The sequence below is a fragment of the Mobula hypostoma genome, chromosome 8 (genome assembly GCF_963921235.1).
Source record: "Mobula hypostoma chromosome 8, sMobHyp1.1, whole genome shotgun sequence".
NCBI classification, from domain to species: Eukaryota; Metazoa; Chordata; class Chondrichthyes; order Myliobatiformes; family Myliobatidae; genus Mobula; species Mobula hypostoma.
The window spans coordinates 150,004,548-150,015,676 of NC_086104.1; the positions used below are offsets into that span (position 1 = coordinate 150,004,548).

An 11,129-nucleotide genomic window follows, 5' to 3' on the forward strand; every position below is an offset into this window, starting at 1 on the left:
TTATCTTTAATCTTTAATGTAGAGAAAATTCATATACATTATTGCACATCATTGAAATTGCTTGAGAACTCACAACTAGTAGCATTGACCAGGACAGAGGTTGGGCATGGAGCAACTGATTAAACCTATTCCTTTTTATTTTGCTTCAGTTGAAGGTACTTTTACTTTCATGTCTCCGAGTTAACTGCAAAGATTCACAAATCAATGGTTTCCCGCACTGAATTACTACTGCCATTAGTCTCCACATATTTGCAAATTAAATTTTCATCACAACCTTGCTTTAAAACATGTCTTTCATTCCAGTCTCTTCCTGGAGCCTTAATAGTTTATTGATGAGAAATTATGCTTTGTGAAGTGGTGATAAACATTGAGAAACATATGCTGCCATCTTCCTCAGCAGACTTTTATCAGCATCTTTGAAGTAAGTCCAGTGTCAGTGACTATATGTTAAACAAAATGCTCCCCAATTAGTTTTATGAGACCAAACTCCCACTCTGAGATGCACATTGCTTTAACAGCACTCCAATCGAAGGCATGCTGTTACGTAAACTTATTACTAATAAGGATAAAATAACTTTGGAGTTTTTCTGTTTGCCCCATTACAGAAAGGATGTAGAAGCTTTGAAGAGGGCATAGAAGAGGTTTACCAGGATGCTGCGTGGTTCGGAAGGCATTAAAGATTAAAATTTTGCTTTATTTGTCACATGAATGTCAAAATTTCGAAACATAACGAAATGTGTCGTTTGTGTCAATGACCAACATAGCTGGAAGATGTACTGCCCTCAAATGCGAGACCATGGATCTGCGCCTGGAAAATCTTCACTCTCCAGGGCACCAATGTTTGTCCAAGGGAAGGGCATTAGGACCCATACGGCTTGGCACCAGTTTCATCACAGAGCAATGTGTGATTAAGTGCCTTGCTCAAGGACACAACACGTTTCCTCGGCTGGGGCTCGAACTCTCGAACTTTCAAACTTCAGGTCGCTAGCCCAAAGCCTTAACCACTTGGCCACGTGCCCACACTGCCTCAAATGATTTAGCTATATATTAGTACAATTCTTAACTAATTTTGTACAGTTAGATCTTAAATCAGAATTCATTCATTAGTCATAGTCATAGTCATACGTTATTGATCCTGAGGGAAATTGGTTTTCATTACAGTTGCACCATAAATAATTAAATGGTAATAAAACCATAAATAATTAAATAGTAATATGTAAATTATGCCAGAAAATAAGTCCAGGACCATCCTATTGGCTCAGGGTGTCTGACCCTCCAAGGGAGGAGTTGTAAAGTTTGATGGCCACAGGCAGGAATGACTTCCTATGACGCTCTGTGTTGCATCTCGGTGGAATGAGTCTCTGGCTGAATGTACCCCTGCGTCTAACCAGTACATTATGTAGTGGATGGGAGACATTGTCCAAGATGGCATGCAACTTGGACAGCATCCTCTTTTCAGACACCACTGTCAGAGAGTCCAGTTCCATCCCAACAACATCACTGGCCTTACGAATGAGTTTGTTGATTCTGTTGGTGTCTGCTACCCTCAGTCTGCTGCCCCAGCACACAACAGCAAACATGATCGTACTGGCCACCACAGACTCGTAGAACATCCTCAGCATCTTCCAACAGCTGTTAAAGGACCTCAGTCTCCTCAGGAAATAGAGACGGCTCCGACCCTTCTTGTAGACAGCCTCAGTGTTCTTTGACCAGTCCAGTTTATTGTCAATTCGTATCCCCAGGTATTCGTAATGCTCCACCATGTCCACACTGACCCCCTGGATGGAAACAGGGGTCACCGGTACCTTAGCTCTCCTCAGGTCTACCACCAGCTCCTTAGTCTTTTTCACATTAAGCTGCAGATAATTCTGCTCACACCATGTGACAAAGTTTCCTACCGTAGCCCTGTACTCAGCCTCGTCTCTCTTGCTGATGCATCCAACTATGGCAGAGTCATCCAAAAACTTCTGAAGATGACAAGACTCTGTGCAGTAGTTGAAGTCCGAGGTGTAAATGGTGAAGAGAAAGGGAGACAAGACAGTCCCCTGTGGAGCCCCAGTGCTGCTGATCACTCTGTCGGACACACAGTGTTGCAAGCACATGTACTGTGGTCTGCCAGTCAGGTAATCAAGAATCCATGACACCAGGAAAGCATCCACCTGCATCGCTGTCAGCTTCTCTCCCAGCAGAGCCGGGCAGATGGTGTTGAACGCACTGGAGAAGTCAAAAAACATGACCCTCACAGTGCTCGCTGGCTTGTCCAGGTGGGCGTAGACGCGGTTCAGCAGGTAGACGATGGCATCCTGAACTCCTAGTCGGGGCTGGTAGGTGAACTGGAGAGGATCTAAGTGTGGCCTGACCAAAGGCCAGAGCAGCTCCAGAACAAGTCTCTCCAGGGTCTTCATGATGTGGGAGGTCAATGCCACGGGTCGGTAGTTATTGAGGCCGCTGGGGCGCGGCATCTTCGGCACAAGGATGAGGCAGGACATCTTCCACAGTACAGGAACCCTCCGGAGCCTCAGGCTCAGGCTGAAGACATGGCGAAGTACTTCATATAGCTGAGGGGCACAGGCTTTGAGCACCCTGGTACAGGTACCAGTTAGAACGGATCTGTGATAGATTCAAAAAACTGACATCATTAGTGATCCCCAGCATCTACACCCTGCCTTCTCCTCACTCCTGCTGTCAGGCAGAAGGGACAAAGCCCGAAATCCTGCAACATTAGGTTCAGAAACAGCTGCTTTCCTACAACCATCAGCTATCTCCAAAGCGCAGCAGCGCCTCTACTTCCTCAGGAGCTTGTGGAGTTTCAGCATGACATCTAAAACTTTGACAAACTTCTGTAGGTGTGTAGTGGGGAGTATATTGACTGGCTGCATCACAGACTAGTATGGAAAATTCTACTAGAAGTAGTGGAAATGGCCCAGTCCATCACGGGTAAAGTTCTCCCAACCACTGAGCACATCCACGTGGAACACTGTGGCAGGAATGCAGCATCCATCATCTGGGACGCACACCACCCAGATGATGTCTTCTCACTGCTGCCATCGGGAAGAAAGTACAAGAGCCTTAGGACTCATACCACCAGGTTCAGGGACAGTTACCACCCCTCAACCATCAGGCTCTTGAACAAAGGGATTAATTCACTCAACTTCATTGAAATGTTCCCACAACCCATAGACTCACTTTCAAGGACTCTTCATCTCATGTTCTAAATAGTTATTGCTCACTTATTTATATTACTGTTTCTTCTTTTTTTGCACTTGCACAGTTTGTTGGTTTCTGCACCCTGGTTGAAAGCCCTAGCTTGGTCGTCATTCACTGATTCTTTAAAAGTTACTATTCTATAGATTTGTTGAGTATGCCCATAAGAAAACGAATCTCAGGGTTCTATACGATGATGCATACGTACTTTGATAATAAAATTTACTTTGAACTTTGAACGTAAAACTTAAATAAAATAAAATAATCCATCACAGTAACGGACATGGTCTACAGAACACCTAAATGAAGGAGAGGTGGAGAAAGAAATACATTTGTCAAATCAAAGGGATGATAATCTCTATCAATTTAAAGAAATAAGATACAGTATACTGTATGTGTGACTTCTTTCTAATGTAATATGTAAAAAGCCCAATGACCTGGCAATGGAGAATGAGTCAGAATCGATAAAGTATATAGAGGAACATCTAGGTAACAGTGACCATAATATATTTCAGGATGATAAAACAGGTATCCCTAAATTTATGGGTGCTCAATTTATGAATGCTTGTTTTAATACTACTAACTTTAAGGGAACATGCTCCCACTTACATATCTGTTTTAATTTTTGAAGTCAGAGAAAGGGAATTGAAATCCAGCAACCTTCACCTGTAATAATAACAAGGCCTGACTGGTTTAATTTAATTTACTGCCAAAATGGAGTTTACAAGCACAGCTATGTCACCAAAACCGCTTCTGAGCTTGCTGAAACAGTCTACGAAAAGCCACTGTGAATTTAGCAAATATGAGGCTGGATTTCATGAATCAAGCAAGGCATTGGGTTGCTAGAATCTTATGGCAAAGAGCTTACACAAGGAAGATGTCCTCATAACTGCAAGAAGTCACATAAATAAGTAGAGCAAGCTCAGGCTTCTCTCTTTGGAGCAAACAATAAAAAGTGACTTAATAGAGGTGTACAAGATGATAGGAGGCATAGATAGTCTGGCTAGCCAGAGATTTACCTGGGGGAGGAGGTCACTGAGATTCCTGAGAGAAAGGGGTATCTGAGGCATTTATCTACATGAGAAAGCAATGGCCATGTTCAAACACAACCATAGGCGGCCTTAGCTAGGTTTCACCCGTTTCAACTGAAACGGGCCCGACTGACATGCAAAAATTTAATGCACAGCTCCCAGACGCCACAATATTCTCCTGCTATTGCCAGCCGAACCACCAGTGGGCGCTCGCTGACTGACAGCTGAGAAAATACATTAAAATACTTACTTCACTTGTAAACATTGCTCCTACCAAAGAAGGCTACTTTTCAATGAGAGGAAAATGAAACGCTCCTATCCTAGTGGTGCTGAAAAACGGAAAATATTAGACAACAAAACAAAACGTCTAAATAGTCTCCCAAACGTTACATCTTTCTTTGGTCCAGCGTCTGTGAAAGGCCCGCCGACTGCATTTGCTGCTGCACCATCGTCACAGCGTGGGACTGCAGTGCCAAGTGACAGTGTGAGCGGTACAGGAGATGTTGATAATCAGAGCAATGAAAATGAGAAGAACAATTCTACTCAAACAGATGGTGATAATGATGACCAAACATTTTTTTGATGAACAAGCACCACAGCATGATGACAGTCCTACAACTGAGATAAGTGAGAGAGAAGCCGCCAACGGCACACCAGAGAGAAAGCCCCACTGACATTCACAGAGACCAATCCGGCAAGTCGGCCAACGCATATTACCAGTGACCAACGGATCGACATTGCTAGGAGAGGTCCCGTTCAGTTAGAGGACATTAACTTTCCACAGAGCCAATCACGCCGTCGTTTCACCAAGGACAGATTTCTTATGAAGATGAAAAATGGAGAAACCATTCGTAGGTCATGGTTAGTGTACTCAGAACCATCTGATTCAACCTTCTGTTTCTGCTGTACCCTATTTGGCAAGCAAAATCGCAGTCTCACTTGCGGAGGTTTCAGAGTGTGGGAGCGACTCACTCTCATACTCCAGGATCATGAGAACTCAAATCCGCACCGTGCCAACATGGATAGCTGGGGCGAGCTGGAAACGCGCTTAAGAACGCACCGTGCCATTGACAGCACGCACCGAGAAATGCAAATGCTGGAAAAAAAACACTGGAATGATGTCATGAAGAGGTTCATTGCCATAATCTGTCACCTTGCAGAACGAAACCTTGCTTTCCGTGGCCACAATTCCACCTTACATGAACCAAATAATGGGAACTTTCTGGGTCTGGTGGAGCTGCTTGCCAAGTTCGACCCAGTGATGAGCGAACATGCCAGACGAGCAGAGAGAAAAGAGATTACTGACCACTACATGGGGAAAACCATACAAAATGAGTTAATCACACTTATTGGAGACAAGACACTGGAAGCGATAACAGAGCGAGTAAAACAATCACGTTACTACTCGGTGATAATGGACTGCACCACTGACGCTGCACACATAGAGCAGCTCTCTGTGGCACTGCGCATTGTCACATGCCAAGTAAATGTCGGAGCCACTGTTAGTGAGCACTTTGTCGGTTTCCTACCAGTGCCTGACACAACAGGTGCAGGCCTAACCGACGTTTTCTTAACGCATGTGGAGAAGTTAGGATTAGATATCTCAAAATGCAGGGGGCAGGCGTACGATAACGGGAGCAATATGCGGGGGGGAAATGGCGGGGTGCAGAAGAGGGAGCTAGATATTAACAAAAAAGCATTGTTCATGCCATGCGCCAGCCACAGCCTAAACCTGGTCATTGTCGATGCTGCGAAATCAACAGTGGAGTCTGTGAGCTTCTCTGGGGCGCTGCAACGTCTATACACGCTATTCAGCTCATCGACACAGAGATGGGAGCTTTTCAAGGAGAACATGCCACAGATGACCCTCAAGGCCATATCCAACACGCGATGGGAGTGCAGCGTGGAAAGTGTGAAAGTCCTACGCTACCAGCTTCCCAACGTTGGCAATGCGCTCCTGTCACTGATTGAACATGCCACACAGAAAGGTGACAGTGAAACCACATCTGCAGCCAGAGGCCTAGAACAGGAGATCATCTCATGGAAATTCCTGCTGACTGTTATCATCTGGTACAACGTTTTACATGAGGTGAATCGTGTCAGCAAGCTGCTCCAGAGCCCACAGGTGGGAATCGATGTGCTACAGCGCGAGGTGGAATATGTTCTGAAATTTCTCAAGGAATACAGAGAAAACGGCCTTTCATCCGCCCAAACAGATGCCAGAGACATAGCTGAAGAGATAGGGATGCCAATGGTCTTTCCTACTGCACGAATCAGAAAACCAAAACGCCAGCTCTAGTACGAGTCCCAAGGTGCAGATCCTTCCCTGACAGTGGCACCCGAGGAACGGTACAAGAGGGAAGTTTTCCTTCCACTAGTGAACTCTGCCATCACAGGCATTAGTGAGCGCTTCAAGCTGATGGAGTCATTTTACAGTCCGTTTGGCTTCATTTACGGAAGCGAGGAAATGAAAAAAGCCACCCAAGGTCACACACTGAAAGACAGCTGCGTAAACATGGAGAGGACACTTGGTGATGTGGATGCTGAGAACCTTTTGCACGAGGTGTCGGCTGCTGTCAGTGCCGTGCCTGCAAAAGAAACCACTGGCCTGTAGATTCTGAGCTACATTTACAGCAACAGTCTGGTTGAACTGCATCCTAACCTCACCATTGCTCTAAGACTCATGCTGACAGTACCTGTGACTGTAGTGAGTGGAGAGAGAAGATTTTCGAGGCTAAAGCTCATCAAAACGCATCTGAGGACAACCATGCTCCAGAAGCGTCTGTCAGCTCTTGGTCAGATATCAATTGAGCATGAAATAACAAGATCGCTGGACAAAGATGAGCTCATTAAAGCATTCTCAGCACTCAAGCACAGGAGGGTGGTGAAGTTCTAGTGGTAAGTCTTTTAACACATTTTTAGCAGAAATAAAGTTTATAATTAAAATAATATAATAAACCACGTATTTCACTCAAAATTTGTATAGGCGATTAGGCGTTTCCACAAATCGTAATTTCTCTCTCCTGCTTGCGTCCCCTCTCTCTCTCACTCTCCTCCTGTTCGCTCTCCAGGCCTTACGTGAGCTGTCCGTGGTGCTGAAAGAGCGTGAGACACAGTTTGTTGTAAACTTCCGGTAGTTAACTTTCAGAATTCAAAAATCTTATGACCCTCTGACTACAAAGCTTTCACCTTAATGATTTAAGTACGAGGGGTGATTGATAAGTTCGTGGCCTAATGTAGAAGGAGTCAATTTTAGAAAACCTAGCATATTTATTTTTCAACATAGTCCCCTCCTACACGTACACACTTAGTCCAGTGGTCGTGAAGCATACGGATCCCTTCTTTGTAGAAGTGGTCCACAGCAGGGGTGATTGATAAGTTTGTGGCCAAAGGTAAAAGGAGATGAGTTATTAACTTAACTTTCTGCATTTTCACTCAAAAAGTTGAACTGCACGTGCATGTAACAAAAGCGTTTTGGACCTCCAGGTGGTCCACAGCAGGGGTGATTAATAAGTTCGTGGCTTAAGGTAGAAGGAGATAAGTTATACAGCTCTTGTTACATGCACGTGCATTTCAACTCTGAGTGAAAATGCAGAAAGTTTGAAGTTAATAACTCATCTCCTTCTACTCTAGGCCACAAACTTATCAATCACCCCTGCTGTGGACCAAAACACAGACTACTACAAAGAAGGGATCCGTGTGCTCCACGACCACTGGACTAAGTGTGTAAATGTAAGTTTTCTAAAATTATCTCCTTCTACCTTAGGCCATGAACTTATCAATCACCCTTCGTAGGTGAACACCAGGTTTGCAGCTGTAATCCCCTCATTCCACTTGACCCCACAAGATCTCCCCCCACAAGATCTCCCACTTGACCAAATCCTCTCAAGTTCTTGTTTGACTCGCTTGGTGAGAACACTGAAAGAAAACATTGCCTGTTTATATCACCTTCATTTGAGATGTAATTGTTAATGAAATGGTACTTAGTGATTTCAAATACATATGTAAATGCATGTTCAGGCTTTCTTTGATCTAGAGTGAAACTAGAGATTTTAATATCGAAACTAGCAGGAAGCACTCTTGATTTATGAATTCTCTCTTAAGGAATGCAACCTCTTTGCTAAAACGACAAATACCTGGAAAGGATTTTAGGAGGGATGGGCGTGGGGGTGGTGGTTGCATTCCTGGGAAACAGTCCATTTCCTGGTTTTCCAGAACGTAAAGCTGCAGCACCTGTGCCTGCATCAAGAAACCAGTTTCTCAAATATGAATATTGTGTTAATTTATTTACTTCCCCACCACATAAATTCCAAGAAAGCAATTTTTTTTCCATATGTGAACTTACAAATTAGTCAGAATCAGATTTATCACTGACTTAAAATAGCATGAAACTTGTTGACAGAACTTGAATTGAATGAATTCTGTAAGGGTGAATTCCCTTTATCTGAAAGGCTGTAACATAAAGGAAAACTGTTTCTATGAATAGAACCAGATTAATAAATGGGAGAGAAGCAGATTTTGAGCTATTGAAATTAGAACTTGACGGGAAAAAAGCAGACAATAATGTTAGCAAACAATGTGGAATACTGATAGGTAATACTGAAAATGGGGCTTCCTGTGTGCTACTATTTTAGAGGATCTGTCCTCAGTCTAGCACGTGAGGGCAATTATGAAGAAAGCAAGGCAGCGCCTCTTCTTTCTTAGATGTTTGTGTAGATTTGGCATGTCATCTGAAACTTTGAAAAACTTCTATTTGTGTACAGTAGAGAGTATCCATGGTCTGATATGGAAACACCAAAGTTCATGAATGAAGAAGCTTACAAAGAGTAGTGGATACAGCCAGGTCTATCATGGAAAAAATCCTCCCCACCATTGAACATATCTACAAAGAGCACTGCCCCAAGAAAGCAGTATCCATCATAAGGACTCCCACCAACAAGGCCATGCTCCCTTCTCGCTGCTGTCATCGAGGAGGTGGTACAAGAGCTTTATCCCACATTGCCAGTTTCAGGAACAGTTATTACTCCTCAACAATCAGGGTCCTGAACCAGTGTGGATGGCTTCACTCACCTCAGCACTGAACTGATACCACAACCTATGGCCTCACTTTCAAGGGCTCTACAACTCATGTTCTCAATATTATTTATTTATTGTATAACCCTCTCACCAGGCCCAATACAAATTCGGCTCATTAGTTGGCTCGGCAGTGGGAAGGCCACTTGTCATAAACTACTTACATCCAGGGTTGGTGTGATTTAGCGGTTTAATCAAACAGGAATGGCGTGATGTTCCGATTAAAGGAACCTCGATTTGAGGGAATGCTGTGTAAATACTGCCCATACACAATTATCGGTCAGCAAGAAATACCAGATCGTACACTGCATAACATTATAAAGAAAGTATGTTTATTAATATCAGCTTAATCAAACAGTTATTAAAAGAAAGAAAGGAAAGAAAAAAAAAATAAAAGGATTCATTACTGTTAAACCAGTCTGAATGCGCGCATGACTGTTGGAGCTCGTCTCTTCCAAAGCTGGGTATAACCGTTACTCACGGGGCCAAACCCATGGTCTGTGTGAAAGCACCCGCCACAGTCTGAACTTCCCTCGGTCCATCTTGAACAAACCGGCTCTTTTCCAGGAGTATTTGCCCTCCTCCTTGAAGCCATTCATCTGCACAGAGCACTTCTTGTAAAAAGGGCTTTCCTTCCCACGGCACTCTGCGGCATCTTCCCTTCTCTCCTGCTCCGCAGCTCCCACCGAAAGACCCCAAACCAGACTGCTGCCCATCACAAAACTCCCTCCACCCGCTCTCTCAAGCCCTCTCCAGATCCCACTATTCTGATTGGCTGACACTAAATTCCTAAGTTGAACATCAGGTCTTAGTAACTTAATCAAAACATTTTGACACACTGCTTTTGCAGAAAACATCTAAAATGAAATACCTACAGCATAGCAGTAGAAATCTTAACCAGAACATTACAATTGTTGTTATTATTATCTGCTTTTCTTGTATTTGCTATTTGCCTTCTTTTGCACATTAGGTATTGGTCCATCTTTGAGTGTAGTTTCTCATGGATTCCATTGTGTCTATTTGTGTCCACCCTGAATGCCTGCAAGAAAATGAATCTCAGGGTAACATATGGTGACATATATGGACCTGAGTAACAAATTTACTTTGAATTTGACCGTATATACTGCTTAAAGGTCAAATTGAAGTAAACACATGATGTTCCAGGAAGAAAAAGATTGAAGAGAGCAATTGAGAGGAATGAAATCAGATATTCAGTAAATAACAGAGAAGTTTATAATAAGAAGAGAGAAAGTAGAAGGAAAAGACAATGAGGAACAATAACATTAAATCACAAGAAACACTAAAATGTTCTACAAAGGTTGAGATAGAAGTAAGATAATTCATGGTAGTGAGAACAATATTGCCAGTAATTGCTACGGTATCAACAGGGGATTTGTACAGTGTTAGGGTGAGCAGCTAGAAGTCTTGGTGCATATTAGCACCAATGACATAGGTAGCCAAGGTGAGAAAAACCTGAAGAGAGATTTTAGGGAGCCAGGTAGAAGGTTGAAAAACAGGACCTCCAGGGTAGTAATTTCTGGATCGCTGCCCGTGCCACATGCCAGTGAGGGTAAGAATAGGATAATCTGGCAGGTGAATGCATGGCTGAGGAGCTGGTGCAGGGAGTAGGAGTTCTGATTTATGGATCATTGGGATCCCTTCTGGGGAAGGTATGACCTGTACAAAGGGACAGGTTACACCTGAACCCAAGGAAGTTGTGGCCAAGTTCGCTAGAGTTGTTTGGGAGGTTTCAAATTAATTTGGCGGCGGGGGGAGGTGTGGAGGGGTATGTGAACTGGAGTGATAGCACTGATGATGAGG

At 43.6% G+C, this 11,129-nt stretch overlaps 1 pseudogene; it reads left to right on the forward strand.

Annotated features, from left to right (window-relative positions):
• LOC134351225 (uncharacterized) overlaps positions 1 to 4,818 on the forward strand; it is a 43,203-nt pseudogene extending 38,385 nt beyond the window's left edge.
• Positions 4,819 to 11,129: the final 6,311 nt, after the last annotated feature.